Genomic DNA, 16,446 nt, shown 5'->3' with positions numbered 1-16,446 from the left:
AGTCTGCCATTTGAATTGTAAGCAAACAAATTGGATAGTCTGAGGGGAGGAAGACAGGCTGGCAAGCACTGGGAAGAGGAGCTGAATAATGACTTCCTAGTCTTCCTAGTCTCCATCTTTTGCATAATTTCCCTGCCTCTTTTGCACTCTAAATTAAATTAAACACTTGCAATGGGGGGGGGGGGGTTGGGTGGAGGTGGCATCAGGAGCTAGGCTTTCACATAGTGAAATTAATCAACTCAAGGTCAAATTAAATTTGGGATGGGGAGGAGAAACAGGCATGGAATTTGACCCTCAAACTCATTTAAATTTTACACCCAGTTTAGGGCATATTCCAAGGAAGCTTCAGGGCCATGTTAGCTTTTTCACTTTCTTGCTTCCTGATTGAATTGAAGTGATCCTCAGAACTATTTCCCTACCTGGTATCAGCTCATATATTAGGCCCAGCCAAACAGGAATGCGTGTTAGTAATCCTATCTTGTTTATATGTTAGATTTATGAGAAAGCCAAGACAAGTGCTGCCTATCAATAAGAGTTGCGTCCTTGTGACCCAACCTGGAAATCTATACACAACAGAATTAAATTAAAAACAGGCAATTGGCTGGAACAAGCAGCAGGGAAAAAGCTTAGATAAAAGGCCTCTAGGAGAGAATTATTTTCAGTACAGCAATCAACTGATGTTTCCCTATACAGAGGAGAGCTAAACAAAGACCAGTTACAGCCCTTGATTGGTACATAATTACTAAGGTTCTCTCAAATCACAAAATAATATACATCCTTTGAGGAGCACTGTAGAAACCACATGATTATATACATGGAGCAATTAATGGGGGGACTTTTGTTTGGAAACATGTATTCCCCCCCATGGCAGTTTTAGCAATTTTATGAAATCTCATAGAATAAAAAGTTTTAAACATGGAATCTGCAATAATTTGCAGTCCTTTTGTATGTTAAATCTCTCTCTGCTCAGGTTTGCTGCAATAGCATTTGCTCAAACACAGCCAAAACATAAAAAGTCATGTCCCCAATTTTTTCCAAAATGCCCCATCATCTCCATTCAGCAGAACAAATCTATCTTAGTCTGGCTCTCACCATCTTACTAAAGTTCCAGGAAAACACTTAAGTGTTTTATGCTCAATGCTGAAGAACTGCAATATCCCAGTTTTTTCCAGGACACATCCTCACCTCAGGAAGCCTATGAATTAGAACAAGCAATGTTTATTCAAGTTGTTGGAAATCACACGCCCCTCTAGTTTATCACCTTCCCGTCCTACATGAAGACCTTCACATTAGCAAGAAAATTAAAGTGTTGTTTGGTTTTTTTAAAAAGAAAAACTTAAAAGATAACACAAAAAAAATACTTAAAAGATAATTCACTTAGCTGTAGAGTCACTTGAGAACCCCCAATATGCTGAATGTATTTTGAAAGCATAGATTTCTCCTTATAAAGGAAAGGGACACAAAACAAAGTCCTGAAGAGAACTGAAGCTGAGGCTCTATTTTTATACATGTATCTAAAACGCATAGATAAAAAATCATTTCTATCCCAGGGCAGAATGGCACAGGGAAATGAACATGGAGTAAGTAAAATCAGAAGCAAATGAAGACACACACCCACTAAGCTTTCTCAGGAGAAAAAATTGCTATGCAGTGGGACACTATCAAGAAAAGCACCTGATAACAACAGGGACTGTTATTGTATATTACCTCAGATATCCCCAGTTTTCCTCATGACCACCTTCAGTGGCCTGAATGCCAGAGACTGGACCACAATCACTCAATGAGACTCAGATTAAATTAGGATTAGAAACCATACCTACCCTTTCCAAGTCAAACACTTTCCCTAATAGCCAGATAGAGTCTCATTGTATATTACAGGTATATTCAGAAATAAATTCCCAGTTTAAACAATAGTACCTGGCACCATGCTAGCTGCCTGCCCCCTCTTCTGCTACTTTTTCTGACTTCTGTAATCTATTAAACTAACTACAAGGCTGAACAATTTAGTAAAACACCTCAAAGGCAAATACAATTAACGTGGCACAAAAGGAGACAGAAAAAAGTTTAATACTGAAATATTTTATGTATCAGTGAGAATGAGAATGCTTGCAACAGCAGAAACTCCAGAGTTAATAATTTTATGCATCAACAGCAGGAGAGGAAGGACAGCGGCAAACTATTGAATTTACTTCTATCTACAAATATATTTGGAAAAAATTGCAAGTAAGTGACAGCTGCAGTCCCCACCTCTGCAATATGACCTCCTCTCCACTGGGATGTCTGCTTCTCATTGGTCTGCAACAGAAAGAGTTCCCCTTAGAAGTGCTTTACTGATATTTCACAGGAACCAGTTTCCGGGAAAGCCAAATGTAAAGATAACAGATCTGGAGTATACTGATGATCTCTAGAAAGCTGGAATGTGTCATTAAGAATTCATCCCCATCAGACTTTGAGACAGATCTTTTATTTATTTTTATTTATTTATAATTGATTTATAAGATCACCTCTCTAGGCCCAGCCATTTCAGGGCAGTATACAATGGTCTAGCTCTGGACTCTCATATGGGCAAGAAAGTCACTAGGAAAGATTGTCTTTCCAGTCTCAAAATCTTACCTTCGGGAATAAATTAATCCATTCTGTAATGCCAAACTGCCTTCAGATTGCATTCCACAGCAGAAAGGATGTTTTGAGACACACAATAAACAGATCAAATGTGTCTTTCAGACATGCTTACTTTTCTCAAAGAGCACACATATTTACCAGACATTCAAAGGAAATTATATAGAATAATTGCAAATTCTTCCAAGTTTCCTCTAACTATGCTCTCTTTAGGATGCTGGGTCACCAGCTATTCAGAATTTGAGCAATTGTTCATATTTTGAGATCTCTGTCCATATTATGTTTAAAGCTGAGCTGTCCACGTTGTCAGGAGAAACAGGCTCCCAATGAGCAACATCAAATTTCACCTGAAACATTAACATCAACTTAAATGTGTTTCCCAAGGCCTCTTGTGCTAGACAACACCTAACAGCCATGGTACCTGCAAAAAACAGAATGGCTGGGAGGGCTACAGAGTATGCTGCCCATAGCAGCATGGATATGAAAAGTGTTGTCAGGTCACAGCTGGTGTATGGCAACCCTGCAGAGCTTTTAAAGGCAAGAGACATTCAGAGGTGGTTTGCCATTGTTTGCCTCCTCATCATGATCCTGGTACTCCATGGAGGTCTCCCTTCCAAATACTACAAGTTCTAGAGAGATTGGGCTAGCCTGGGCCATCCACGTCAGAGTATCCATAACAGTGACCATTAGTGACCTATTTTCCAAAGCTACATTTATTGCTCCAGATGCTGAGGCTGTCTGCTGAAAAGGTGGCATCATGTTTGGAGCTCTTTGTGCAGGAAAAATATATAACTGAAATTTAATAACAACATGCAATGACCTATTCAGTGTTGCTGACTCATCTCTCTGATCCTCAGCTCCTTACAGTAGAAGAAGAGTTGGTTCTTATATGCCGCTTTTCTCTACCCGAAGGAGGCTCAAAGCGGCGTACAGTTGCCTTCCCTTTCCTCTCCCCACAACAGACACCCTGTACGGTGGGTGAGGCTGAGAGAGCCCTGATATTACTGCCCGGTCAGAACAGTTTTATCAGGGCTGTTGCAAGCCCAAGGTCACCCAGCTGGCTGCATGTGGGGGAGTGCAGAATTGAACCCGGCATGCCAGATCAGAAGTCTGAACTCCTAACCACTACACCAAACTGGGTCTCAAAAAGTAGGGTTGCCGGCTCCAGGTTGGAGAAAACCTGGAGACTTTGGAGGTGGAACCATATGGTGAGGTTTAGGGAGGGGAGGAACTTCATTGCAGTATATAATGTTATATAGTTCACCTTCTATGTAGCCATTTTCTCTAGGGGAACTGATCTCTGTTGCCTGGAAATGAGCTGTAATTCCAGGGGATCCCCAGGTCCCACCTGGAGGCTGGTACCCTTACAGGTAGACACAAGCATTACTATGATAACACCACATATGTGCTCCCTGAAATGAAATATACCATAATTTACAATTATCTGGGGCTCACAGGGAAGCAGATTTTGGAACAGATTAATGCCTATTTTCAATATGGGGTTGCCAATTTAGGATATTAAGTATACTCAACAGTAGATGCAGCCAATGAGTGGATCATCAAATCATAGAGTTTGAAGGGACCTCTAGTCCTACCCCCTGCAGAATGCAGGAAACTCACAACTACCTATCCACTGGAGGACTAAAGGCAGAGACTCGTGGAGATTTGGCAGATTGTGGGGAGGGGGGAAAACTTGATAAATCAGGATCAGAGGTCAACAGAAAAAAACTTAACCTCTGGATCAAAATATTAAATGTAACAAAATGCCTGATACTGAGCCAGAGGCAAAAAGGTAAAATAGCCATCCTGTGTGTATTTTTCTGTTAGCCCAGTCTTAATAAGGACACAGCAAAACATTGATCTGAGCCACAATACTTCAAATACATTTTTTGTGGAAGCACTTAAATCAGGATCTAGGTACATGACAGAAAAATCAAACCATCAGTTTATCACATGTCCTTCTTTCTGAAGCTCACCAATACCTGAATTTTTCTCAGTAGAAGCTAGATCAACTTCTCCCACATTTGAAGGCCAGGACACCAATACCTCCCCATAACACGGCCCAAATAAGGAGACAAAAAGTAATCTGGGCATCCCCAAGAAGATGCAGTACACAAGTGGGGGTCATTCTTTGTATTTGAAGTTTCCTACCAAAAAGAATCTGGGAAAATTAAAAAATAAAATAGTTTTCTCAGTGCTTTGATTTAACAGCCATTACATAGCATAGGTGCCTCTTTTGTACTGGTTTAGATAAACCATGGGCCACTTTCCTAATTGTGAGCCCTTGTGGGAATTACATACCCTTATTAATTGAAGTCTGTTCCCACCCCTTTGGGTGGAAATTGTATTTATCAAAAATGAGCTCCTGTGTCACCCCTGTGCATTTAATTGTGTATAGTTGTGTCTCAGACAACCATGCCTGTTCACATCCTTGCCACAGAGGTCAACAAAGAGTAGGGGAAAGAAAGGGGGGGAAAGGCTGGGTGGAAAGAGACAAAAGGAAAAGGGAGAGAGATTAGAGACAACAGTGACAAAGGGAAAGACAAAGAGGAGGGAGGGCTATGAACCAGAGAGGAGAGTAGACAGGAAACTGGAGTGGGCTGAGAGGAAACAAAAAAGAAAATGCTTTTAGTTTTGTTACTGATTCAACCCTCCTGAATTAATTAAAAAAATAAAAGTGGGCTCAGATGAATCTGAGTTGTTCACTCTTCGGTTAGGAGGACAGAAGACTATCTTCTGTAATCTGAAATGCCCGATCTGTGGATTGGGGCCACATTAATCTGTAATCTGAACTGCCCAGATTTGTAGACAAATCCGATATAAAATAATGTAAGGGTTTAAAATCTTTGCCAAAACAAAAACATTATCTGCACATACAGAAGACTCCATTCCTACCTCCTACTCTCTTGGAAGGTGGAGGAGATTGGTGATTGCCAGCAGCAAAGGCGTCATCTGTAATAGTGCGAGCAAACAAGTCTTGGCAGTTCTGATGGTAGAGGTGGCCGGGACCCACATGAGCATCACCTGCAGTAGGAAGGAGCCGCAGCAAACCCAGCCAAGGAAGAGAGGATCCACACGGGGCTCACTAGTATTTGTGTGCTGGGACTTGCTGGTGATGGAAGCAATGTATGCAATCAGGGGAGAAACTTTAGCAGGTGCAGAGGCAATGGGGAGCCACGTGGGGTTTGTGGGCATTGGGGGGGAAACAAGCCATGGTGGGCTCAGAGGTAGCCCAGAGGCACATGGAGCTCACTGGCAGTGTCAGCAGGAGGGGCAGGCACAGCAGCAAAGGCCAGAAACTGCACCAGGCCAGTGGCAGCAATGGGGGATAAAAGTACGGTGGGAAAGTATCCCCCACAAGTATTGCAGGTACTATATGAAGTTACTTTTAAGTAAGTACAAAGGAAATCAGGATCCATTTCCATTCGAACTTGTTATAACAATACTGCAAATATGTTATAGGGGAGATATATTAGGAAATGGAAGGTCTATCTATGGCCATTATCAGTTGAACCTCCAAGGTCAATTTTCAACCAACAGAGCTGACAAATGGCTACAACTGGACAAGCCCAGTTCTATATCTTGTTCCAGATTCTTGCATAAGTTACAGTGGCATGCAAAAGTATTCAACCCCCTCCCTCAGTGTTTGCCCTGTTTTGTTACATTACAACCTGGAACTAAATTGGATTAGGATGAGGGGGGTTAGCACCATTTGATTCTCACAACATGCCTACCACTTTGAACATGCAAAATATGTTTTATTGAGACACAAACCATACTCAAGCTGCTATTTACTGATGAATCCAAGGATTTTCCAACATCTTATCTAATTAGCTCTAAGTTTCTTTTAGATCTCTGGAGGTCTAGGCTGTCAGCTGATTCTCTCTGTTCTGGCTTTCAGGGCCATGTCTTGGTGGTAGGGCACCTGCTTTGCACTTAGAAGATACTAGGCTCAGTCCCTACCATGTGTCATTAAAAGGATCTCAGAAAGCAATCCTAAGAACAGTGCAATCCTAAGAACACTTTCCTGGGAACAAGCCCCACTGAACAGACTTGAGCAGGAATCTGAGTGAAGAAAGTTTCCTTCGCTTAATAGGATGTTTGATTGGATGGGTCCACGTTTTAACACTATGTGTCAAATTCAAACTTCTTATAATTTTATGATACTTACACCTGTTCTCAGGTATCTAACTATTTGAAGAAGGAAGGAGCTATTCAAGAAGGAAAGAGCAATGGTTCACTAGAAAATCATCTAATTTCCGCACAAAAGGTCCTGGGGTTTAATTGCTGGCAGTGCCAGTTTTAAAAAGCTCAAAAGCTCTTGGCTCCTGAAGAGTTACTGCCAATCAGAGTGTATAATACTGACTGATATACCAATATTTGACACAACAGTTTTATATGTGTGATCAAAATGTTGCATCTATCTGATATTTTCAGTTGCCCTTTTCGTTCCTTTTACAGATTTATATTTTTTTCCAGATGGAATAGAGCATATTCATTATTCTAAATGTGAGTGTCCCATAGATTTATGTAACAACAGCACAACAGTTGATAATTCTACATCCACCGTACCCAACTGCAGAATTTTCAGTTAAGTCTATCTGGACAATCTCTCAGTATAAATAAAATATGAAAGTCATTCTTGTGGTGGTGACAAGATTTGCTTGTTTGTACTAACAAAACTACTCTGTAAGTACTCACAAACAGAAATAAGCAAATAGTAATTAACGTTCTAAGTTACCAAACCCTCCAAATTTTAATATATTTTATGGGATGCTCAGGGGAGCCACTGGAATGTTCCAGCATTCCCAGTGGCCGCAGCTAAAAGTGAAAGCAAGAAAAAGACATTGTTTAATACTCTAATTCTAAGCAGAGTTACACCATCCTAAACCCTGAGCTGGATAGCCCAGGCAAGTCCGAACCTACCAGATCTCAGAAGCTAAGCAGGGAGGACCCTGGCTAGAATTTGGATGGGAGACCTCCAAGGATTTGAATATACTTCTTCCAAGGAACTCTGGGGTCATGGCTTAGAAGCAGAAAATGGCAAACCACCACCAAATGTCCCTTGCATAGCTACTAGGCATTCATCAGGTCTCCTGGTTATACTATACAATCCATGTGCTAAATAAATATAAATGTCCACCCTAAGCCTTCAGGGGATTTCAAAAAGTGTAACTCAGATTAGGATGCTAGTGTAAATTGTCAAAGCTCCCTGAAGCAACCAGCTGTTGCCAGACTACTGCTCCAACACAGCAATATCCTTACACTCTGTAGGCCACTAGGACGTGGCACAAGATTTTTTTTAATGTCAAAGTTTAGTACAAACTAGCGTCCGGAATCAGCAGTGGAAAAACAGGTGTATGAAAACCAAAACTCAGGAAGTGATATTACTATTTAATTCAGTGTTGGAATATCATTTGGAATACTCATTTGGGGCACCACATTTCAAGGAACACACAAAATAGGGCTGGAAGGATAATTCTAGAAATAAGTATAGAAAGTCAGCTATATGATTCTAAAAGTGAATAACAGGCTTTTACCAAACGAGACAATGAAGATTTTAAGGGCAAAACTGACCAACTGAATAGTTTTTCAAATATAAAATTTACAAGAGCAGACTAATTTCCTGTGACTTCCCAAGGTTTACAAGGAAAGGTTAGCACAAGTTCTGCAAGTTGAAATTGGATATGCTCCTCCTCACACTAACCTCTCAATGTCCATCATTTTCTGTCAAACTGCTTCCAACTTGGTCACTTGACATAACTGTATGAGTCCCACATGTACCCAACAGAAGCAATATGGGTGGAAATATTTGGCAGTAAGTCTTGTTTAAAAGTGGGGGTGTACTATCACCCACCTGATGAAACCCTGAGACTGGTCTGGAGATGGAGAAAGAAATAAGGGAGCTGATTAAGCAAATATTATGATACTGGAAGACTTCAGCTACCCTCACATTGATTGGGTAAACATGTGCTTGAGTCACGCTGTAGACCAGGGACTCCTGCCAGAATGTGTAGGCAGGGGCTCGTGAGAATTGCAGTCCACAGACATTTGGCTGTAGACAATAAGATTTCTAGACATCATAAATGGAACAGTTGGTCACAGAGAGGGGAAGTGATCTTGGACTTCATTCTGAGCAAGGCTCAAGAACTGGTAAGCAATGGAGAGGTTACACCAATTGGAAATTATTGACCATAGTGCTATTAAATTCAGCATTTTTGTCAATGGAAAATTATCCCTAAAGTCCAAAACTGTTAACACGTGATTTCATAACAAGGAGTTTCGCAAAAAATGAGAATAGATAAAAACTAAAAGGGAAACACAGAAGAGTCAAGTCCCTACAGAGTACTTGGAAGCTATTTAAAACCACACTGATTCAGAATGAGAGGCGGCTCTCTCTTCCCGAAGTGGACAAGTTGCTGAGTTCGGTCAGGGCGACCACTTGCCCCCTTGATCCCTGCCCTTCCTGGCTCCTCAAGGGAGGCGGCCAGGGGATAGGAGGCCAGCTCAGAGACATCATCAACTCCTCCCTAAGTTCAGGGGAGTTTCCTGAGCGGCTAAAGGGGGCAGTGGTTCGCCCTCTCCTAAAAAAATCAACGCTGAACCCGCAGGACCCTGCCAACTACCGCCCAGTGTCGCATCTGGCGTTCCTGGGCAAGGTGGTGGAGAGGGCTGCGGCTGACCAGCTCTCGGCATTCTTGGAGGAAACTTCGGCACTCGATCCATATCAGTCGGGCTTCCGTCCTGGCCACGGGGTGGAGACGGTGTTGGTCGCCCTTTTGGATGATCTCCGTCGCCAGCTGGACAGAGGCGGGTCGGCCGTGTTGGTCCTTTTGGATCTATCGGCGGCCTTTGACATCGTGGATCACGACCTCCTGATCCACCGCCTCGCCGGCACGGGGATACGGAGCACAGCCTTGCGCTGGATACGCTCCTTTCTCCAGAACCGGACCCAGAGGGTTGCGGTGGGGGAAGAGTTCTCGCGTCCCTACGGACTCCCCTGTGGGGTACCGCAGGGCGCAGTCCTCTCCCCCACGTTATTCAACATCTTTCTGCGCCCTCTGGCCCAGCTGGTACGGAGCTTTGGGCTGGGTTGCCACCAGTACGCTGATGACACCCAGCTCTATCTCCTCATGGACGGCCGCCCAGACTCCCCCCCGGAACCATTCGCCAGATGTTTGGAAGCAGTGACTGAATGGTTCGAGCAGAGTCGCCTGAAACTCAACCCCTCCAAGACGGAGGTCCTGTGGCTGGGAGGCAGAGGGCAGGACCAGGCAGCGCGCTTACCCACCCTGGCAGGAACGCAACTTACTATCGCGCTCCAGGCCAGGAATTTGGGGGTGACCATTGATACCTCCCTGACTATGGAGGCTCAGGTCAAGAGAGTAGCGGGTCAGGCGTTTTTCTATCTCCGCCAGGCCCGACTACTAGCGCCCTACCTGTCCCCTGACCACTTGGCTACAGTGATCCATGCGACAGTCACCTCCAGAATAGATTTCTGTAACTCGCTCTACGCCGGCCTACCCTTGTCTCTGATCCGGAAACTCCAGCTAGTGCAAAACGCAGCTGCTCGGGTCCTCACTGGCACACCTTGGAGGGCCCATATCCAGCCTGTGCTGAAGCAGCTGCATTGGTTGCCAATTGCTGCCCGGATCAGGTTCAAGGTTCTGGTTTTGACCTTTAAGGCTATACGCGGGTTGGGACCCACATACCTGAGGGACCGCCTACCACCTTACATCCCCCGCAGGGCCTTACGCTCAGCGGGGGAGAATCTCCTGATCGTTCCTGGCCCTAGAGAAGCACGCCTGGCCTCGACCAGGGCCAGGGCCTTTTCGGTCCTGGCCCCTACCTGGTGGAACGAGCTCCCGGGTGAGCTGCGGGCCCTGCAGGATTTACCAGCTTTCCGCAGGGCCTGCAAGACGGAGCTCTTCCGCCAGGTTTTTGGTTGAGGCCGGGGTCAGCGAATGAGTGCCAACATTCCCCCCCCCCCAGACTTAGCATCTCCTCCCCACCCTCCCTGCCGCTCTGATAGCAGGGGTGGGAATAATAAGTTCCGCCATGTTGGGATTGTTTAAAGTCTTTTAATGGGTATTTTAATGGGGATAGGACTGCTGTGACCCGCCACGAGCCTACGGGGAGTGGCGGGATATAAATCCAAATAATAATAATAATAATAATAAAAGCCCATTGTACCCCGGAATACAATGGGCGCTAGGATGCACACCTGCACTGTGGCCTTCCTGGGGGCTGGTTACATGACAGAAGCTCCTGTCCACCCTTGGACTCTTGAGGCCCCACCTCCAAACTGCAAGGAACATTCCTGACCCAGGGGTCACCAACCTCCAGCTGCGGCCTGGAAAGCTCCTGGACTTGGAGTATAGAGATCAGCTCCGCATGGGAAAAATGGCTGCTTTGGGGGGGAGACAATGACAACTCATATCCAGGGGGGAACTCTGTGGCAGAGGTTGCAGGATGGGAAAGGTTGGGACTTGGGGATTTGCTGGAATTGCAGGTCATTTCCAGGCAACAGAGATCACTCCCCCTGGGGAAAAGCCCTGGCTTTGTATCCCATGGAGATGCAAGGATGCCAGGCTCCAGGTGGGAAACAAAGAGAAATGCTGGGTGGCAGTAATTGCTAAAAACAATAAACATCAAATAATTCATAAACTTGTCACAGTTTCTTCCTTTAATGAAAATATTTAATTAATAGCAACATTTGCTTAAAGAACTGAACACCTTTCAGTCAGTACATTCTTCAGTTCAATATCAAAATAAATCAAAAACAGTTTTATGTTACAATCAAACATGAAAACATTGATTGGCAAATGACTTATAGAGGATTTCTCAATTACTGCCTCTATGTCAGCTTTTCTCAATTTTTTTTACCATTGAAAAAGCCCTGAAATATTCCTCAGGATTTCAGAAACCCCAGAACTTAGAAAGACTGCAGCAATACCAAAATGGGAAGGGAAAATCTATACCTTCCCACCCACATCAACATTATTTTCCCTGCTGCAGTTGCCTGTGATGGCTACCCCCAAAGCATTTCTCCCTTTTCAGATTGCAAATTGCAAACCTCACATTACTTAAAGGTAAAGGTATCCCCTGTGCAAGCACCGGGTCATGTCTGACCCTTGGGGTGACGCCCTCTAGCGTTTTCATGGCAGACTCAATATGGGGTGGTTTGCCAGTGCCTTCCCCAGTCATTACCGTTTACCCCCCAGCAAGCTGGATACTCATTTTACCGACCTCGGAAGGATGGAAGGCTGAGTCAACCTTGATCCAGCTGCTGGGATTGAACACCCAGCCTCATGGGCAGAGCTTTCAGACTGCGTGTCTGCTGCCTTACCACTCTGTGCCACAAGAGACTCGTAACATTATTTACTTATGACTAAACATTCCCAGGGCAGAGGCTTTTCCTGGCTGTCCTAGGTCCCAGAGGGCTGTCAGGGGGGGCATTTCTGGGTCTCCACAGATCTCCCTCCAGAAGGCACCTACCTTGCATCCCCTCCCCCCCCATATTCTCCAAGTTGAAAGAGGTCAGGGCAATAGGGCAGCTCTAATGGGCAGTTTAGGGTGGTTACTGGCAGCAGGGCAGCTCCTCTTCCACCCAGCAAACTTCTGAAACTCATAGGAAGTTGGAGTTCTGATTCCTTATTAGCCTTTCCTTGCTGAAAGGTCCCTTCTGATTGGAGCTAAACTACCAGGACTGAGGACCCTCCTGATTGGGGCTAAACTGAGGGCAATGACTTACTCATGGGTAAACATTCCTATGGTAAAGTGTTGGTTGTCTGCATGCAATCTAACCTGATTGGCCCTTACTGGAAAATTGGCCCTAACTGGCAAAGTGTGATTTGAACTGATTGCCCCTTATTGGCAGAATGCAATTTGAACTGATTAGCTCTCACTTATGAGTAAGTATTACCAGGGAAGAAGCTTTCTCTGGCTGCCTGCAAGCAATGTGACCTGATTCACCCTCATTGGCAGAATGCTCTCTCCCTATTGGTGGCATATCCCAAGGTAGAGCCAATCAAATAGGGAGTGAGTTGGCTGCATATTTCAACTTTATAATGTTTAGTGAAAACCTAAGATGACTATGGAGAGTTCCAGGAGGATCTCCACAAATTGGGTAAGTAGGCAACAATGTGGCGAGTGAAGTTCAATGTTGGGAAGTATAATGTGATGCACAATGGAACAAAAATCCCAACTTCCAAGTATAGCTAATGAAGTCCTCACCTTCTGAGACAGAAAGTGAAAAGATCTTGGAGTCACTGTACATAGTGCAAAGTAAGTGTCAACCCAGTGTGCCGCAGCACTGTAAAAAGCAAATTCTATGTTGGAGATTATTAGGAAAGGGATTGAAAATAAAATGCAATAATTACACTCCTACATAGATCTATGGTACACCCTCATTTAGAATACTCTGTACAATTATTTCACTGTATTTCAAAAAGGACATCATAGAGGAAGAAAAAGTACAGAAGAGGGCTACCAAAATGATCAGGGGGCTCCTTATGAGGAAAGACTGAAAAATCCGAGGTCTTTAATCTTATAAAGAGATAATAGGTTTATAGGTTTAGGTTTATAAAAATAGGTTTATAAAAATTTGCACAAGATTTGACAAACAGAACTATTTCTCTGTCTCCCAAAATACTAGACAAAAGGAAATACCTCTTTATGAAATTTGCTTAGACAGCTTTAAGTGGCAATTAGAAACATTAATGGGGGATAGACCTATCAGTAGCTATTAGCCATGGTAACTAAGCAGTACCTCCAGGATCAAAGGCAATAAACCTCTGAATACCAGTCCCAGGAGGCAACATCAGATGAAGGCCTCAGTATCTATGCCCTGTTGCTAAACCTCCAGAGGAGCTGGTTGGCCACTGTGTGTGGCAGAATGCAGAACTAGATGCACCTCTACTCTGATCCAGCATGGCTATTCTTGTCCAGATGCTGGACTGTATAGTAGGCATAGTAGTCATAATACCTGAAACTGTCCCAAAACTAAGTTATACTACTTCTCTTGCAAAACCTCAAAAGAAGCTCCCCCAAGAGCAAGTGGACCCCCTCTTCCCTGTATCTGCTTCGAAAGAAAGCGTGCACGCTAAATCGAATCCAACCACACGATTCCATGCCCCAAAGGTGGTCTCATACTCTCCTCCCCTCAGCCACCCTCCGTGCCCATCATACACACACACACACACACACTCCCTAACCCCACTGCCCTGCTCATTCCTTCTAAGGGTGCCCCGTCCCCCCACCCACTGTCCGACCTTTATCCCCCTCCAGAGCAAAGGCCTACCACACCCACCGCCCCAGCCTCCCCCTGCCCCAGCCAGCAGGTAAGGCGCGAGGCCCACCCTCGGGAGGCCCCACCCACCCACCACCACTCCGCCCTCTCCCTGCACTGCAGCTTGCTTGAACTCTCCTTCAGCTTCGCCGACTTGGTTTCAGCCCACCTACAGGCTGCTCATCCTAGCGACTGGTCAAGCGTCCCGTCAATCCCGCCCCGGGGCATCCTGGGAGCATGAATCCCGACGCAGAGCTCCGTTGTGCCCCCACCCCCACCTCATAAAGTGAGGGGAAGAACTACAATTCCCACAATGCACTGCCAGGCCCCACTTTGGCGGAGGGGTCCAGGGCCCTTCTCGCAGCCCCCTCCCGCCCCCCGAGTGACCTGGGTGGTCGCGGCCCCTCGCCCTGCTTCGGCGTTTCCCAATCCGGGCCCGCCCCTCCCGCGCGCGCTCACCTGGCCCCTGCCGCAGCCGTTGGTGAGGGCGGCGCATCCCCTCCCCGCTGCTCCCAGTCAGTGCGGCACCGGCGCGTAGCTCCCGTCCCTGCCCGGGGCCGTCTGGCGCTCTGCTCGCGGCTGCTCCTGCGGGGGCCGTCCGGGGAGCATCCTCCCCCCCTCCCACACCGGCCTCGGGAAGGATCCGCGGCGGCAGGAGGGAGAAGAGGAGGCGGCGGCGCCGAGTCGCGGGATTCGCCCACAATGCACCGCGCGCAGCAGCATCAGCAGCAGCCTGACATCAGCTCCAGCCTCCGCAGCGCCGCCCCGCCCTGCCCTGGCGGCTTGCACCGGGACTCCAGGTACTTGACTGGCAGACCGCCGCCTCCACCACGCTGCAACAGCCCAGTCGTCGGGGGGGGCGCGCGCCCGCGCCCGCTGCAAACTCATGTCTCTTCCTTGTACCGCCCGACATTGCTCTTCGCACATTGCCTGCCGTTTCGGGTCTCTGCATTGCCAGAAGGCTTATGGGGGGGGGGGGGGGGGGACGCCGGCTATTCTGACACCTTGCGAGATCTTGAGGTCCTGCTCAAGCATTGTAGTAGCTTGACATTCCTTTCCACATCCTATTTGTTTCTCTATCACATCAGACTTTTAAACCACCCATTAAATTTCATAGAAAAAGTGCACACATACACATAAGATAATTGAAGCAGAATTAGTTACCCTCTTCTACAGTCTTTTCTTTAATTACAAGGAGAACAGAGCATACCCACACAAACACACACACCAATTTTCTGAATGGCACCATATGGAATGAGGGGAGGGTGATTTACAGCAGTGGTCCCCAACCTTTTTATCACCGGGGACCGGTCAATGCTTGACAATTTTACTGAGGCCTGGGGGAGGGGGGTAGTCTTTAGCCAAGGGACATCGCCGCTGCCACCTGAGCCCCTGTTCCACTTGCTTTCTCGCCGGCACCCCTGACTTCCCGCCGCCCGCTGGGGAGCACTACCAGCAGCAGCAGCTGCGCAGTGCCATGCCAAGGGGGAGCCCCAACCATGGCGGCCGCCAGAGAGCACCAAAGGTGAGCCAGCGGCAGAGTGGCAGGGCAGCCCCCGTGGCAGCAGCCAGGGGGGAGGACGAGGAGGAGCCGCAGCCCGGTACCAACTGATCCATGGACTGGTACCGGTCTCCAGACCAGGGGGTTGGGGATCACTGATTTACAGTACATCATTTCTGTTACTTGGTTTTTGCTAAAAGCAGAGAAGTCACTGTGTCAAAAATTAAAATGTCATCATGAAATAGCCATAATAAAAACAAAGGTACAGACCAAATTAAAATTATGTAAAAGCACAGGAAACCTGTTTCTACTCTGTATCATAGTGAGGTAGTTTGGCAGGCATTTCTGAATATCTGCTTTCAAAACAGCATGCCTACTGCCCTGTCCCTCACCTCATACAATTTCATTTCACATATAGGAACGAGGAACTGGGCTTCTTTGCTAGAATTAGAGAAAAGGCTAGCTTACAGGATAGTGAATGAAAAGTGGGGTCATTACTCCAGACTAATATATATGAATCGTATCTTCCACTCTGAGTCTAATAAGAAAATCCAGGGTAGCGAGCATTGCTGAATAGTTCCAGCTCCCCAAATCATCTTATTTTACTGGAATGGCACAAATCCTTGCGAACAGGAAGCAACAAAATTGTAGTAAGTGCTGGCTGGCCTCTCCTCCATAGAAGGGGAAAAGTAGTCCTGAAGAAGAGTTTGGTTTTTTTTAAACCCTGCTTTTTACCACCCAAGGAACTCTAAAGCAGCTTACAATCACCTTCCCTTCTCTCCACAACAGACACTCTGTGAGGTAGGTGGGGCCAAGAGAGCTCTGACAGGTGTGCTGTGTGAGAATAGCTCTAACAGGACTGTGACTAGTCCAAGGTCAGCCAGCTGGCTGCATGTGGAGGAGCAGGGAATCAGACCTGGCTTGCCAGATGAGAAGCCACAGCTCTTAATCGCTACACCAAGCTGGCTCCTAACCTGTATATTTTTAAGGGCCAATTTTTTCCACATTGCCCACAATAGGCAGGACCTGAATTCAT

The 16,446-nt window shown here is 46.1% G+C and overlaps 1 protein-coding gene across 1 annotated transcript in view; it reads right to left on the bottom strand.

Moving 5' to 3' along the window:
* Positions 1-14,674, bottom strand: part of TTBK1 (tau tubulin kinase 1) — a 131,554-nt gene extending 116,880 nt beyond the window's left edge. Inside the window, exon 1 of the mRNA XM_077336848.1 lies at positions 14,369-14,674. The gene's annotated coding sequence lies outside the window, so the exon portion shown is untranslated. The remainder of the gene's footprint in view (positions 1-14,368) is intronic.
* Between the last annotated feature and the right edge of the window lie 1,772 nt (positions 14,675-16,446).

Source organism: Paroedura picta, chromosome 1 (genome assembly GCF_049243985.1).
Source record: "Paroedura picta isolate Pp20150507F chromosome 1, Ppicta_v3.0, whole genome shotgun sequence".
Taxonomy (NCBI): Eukaryota; Metazoa; Chordata; class Lepidosauria; order Squamata; family Gekkonidae; genus Paroedura; species Paroedura picta.
This window is presented reverse-complemented; position numbering and strand designations above follow the sequence as displayed.